Source organism: Papio anubis, unplaced genomic scaffold (genome assembly GCF_008728515.1).
Source record: "Papio anubis isolate 15944 unplaced genomic scaffold, Panubis1.0 scaffold2943, whole genome shotgun sequence".
In the NCBI taxonomy this organism is placed as follows: Eukaryota; Metazoa; Chordata; class Mammalia; order Primates; family Cercopithecidae; genus Papio; species Papio anubis.
The window spans coordinates 1-1,304 of record NW_022163044.1 but is presented as its reverse complement, the minus strand read 5'-3'; the positions used below and the strand labels follow the sequence as shown (position 1 = coordinate 1,304).

At 45.9% G+C, this 1,304-nt stretch overlaps 1 long non-coding RNA gene across 1 annotated transcript; it reads right to left on the bottom strand.

Annotated features, from left to right (window-relative positions):
• Positions 1-556: 556 nt before the first annotated feature.
• LOC116272986 lies at positions 557-1,298 on the bottom strand. Its single transcript, XR_004181500.1, has 2 exons — positions 1,189-1,298; positions 557-1,019 (listed from the first exon to the last, which is right to left on the bottom strand). It is a non-coding gene; the product is annotated as an uncharacterized LOC116272986 (long non-coding RNA).
• Positions 1,299-1,304: the final 6 nt, after the last annotated feature.

Here is a 1,304-nt window from a genome sequence, read left to right as displayed (position 1 = left end):
TATTTGGTAAGTATGTACCATGCATATTTAGGACATACTTATACTAAAAATTATTTCTCTAATTCTCTTTTAACCGTCTTCACCAAGCGTTGATATTTCTTTAAATCCTTTAATGCATGTATGTAGTTACTTTAAAGTTCTTGCCTGCTAATTCCAATGTGTGAGTCATTTATGGGTCTGCTTTTTCTTTTTTGGAAATGGAGTTTTGGTCTTGTAGCCCAGGCTGGAGTGCAACAGTGCCATCTCAGCTCACTGCAACCTCTGCCTCCCAGGTTCAAGCAATTATCCTACCTCAGCCTCCCGAGCAGATGTAAGAATGTAAGAATGTCGTGGTCACAGTTGAGGGAGGTGATAAATCTCTGTGATTCCACCTGGAATACTGCGTTGCTCCTGGAAGTGGGAAGAGGGAGTTTCAGAGACTTCCCCTGGGCTCTTCCTACTATAGGGGCTCATACCCACAGGTCAGGGAGTAAAGTGAGAACTCTGTTAGCTTCTAAGCATACTCATATCAGTTGCATATTCAGTGACAGAGAAATGACAACCGGATGCGGCTGCGGTCTCTTCATCCAGGGTTCCATTTATTACCGAGCCTTCATGTGTCCTCAGTCTTGTTGGGGAGGGGACATGGTGGCATTGTGGATCTTATGGTGTCAGGGTCAGCTCTAATACTACATAAATGACCCTCAGTCTGGGTGTTCCCTTTTCATCAGTTACTGTTACTCTTATCAATGACCCCAGATCCTTCTGGAGAATAATTAATGAATACCATGTGATAATGTTGCAGGACTTTTTCCACGAATACCCAGCCTCCCCTACAATCCATGAGCTGTAGGTCTCAATTGTCTCAGTCTGAAAACTGGCTAGGAAATTGCGATTTTGTGTTGCAGCCTTCTGCGGGCCAGATCTCGTTGTTGTTGTTTCCTGCCACCACCTGGCATCTGCTGTTCTCGCCTTCCACCATTCCCACTGACACCATGAAGCCTGGTCTCATGGCAGCATCTCCTCTTGTCGATCCTGGCCTACAAAGGATAGTGTCAACTGAGTCTCTGAAAGATTCAGGTGCCCTTCTCACTAGTGCCTTCCTTGTTAGCCTAGAGAGGGGAGGTCCTGTGAGGCCTCCAAGGGCACATAGGCAAGTGGTGGATTCTGAATCTGCTGGCATATAACGAACCATTCCAACATTCCTACCTCCCTGTACTTTCCAGCTTCTCTGATGCTTTGCCAATGCAGTTCTATAATCTCCACCTAATTCACTGCAGCAACTGTTCCATCCACATTTCAAGGAGCCACTCCAGCAGTGTGTT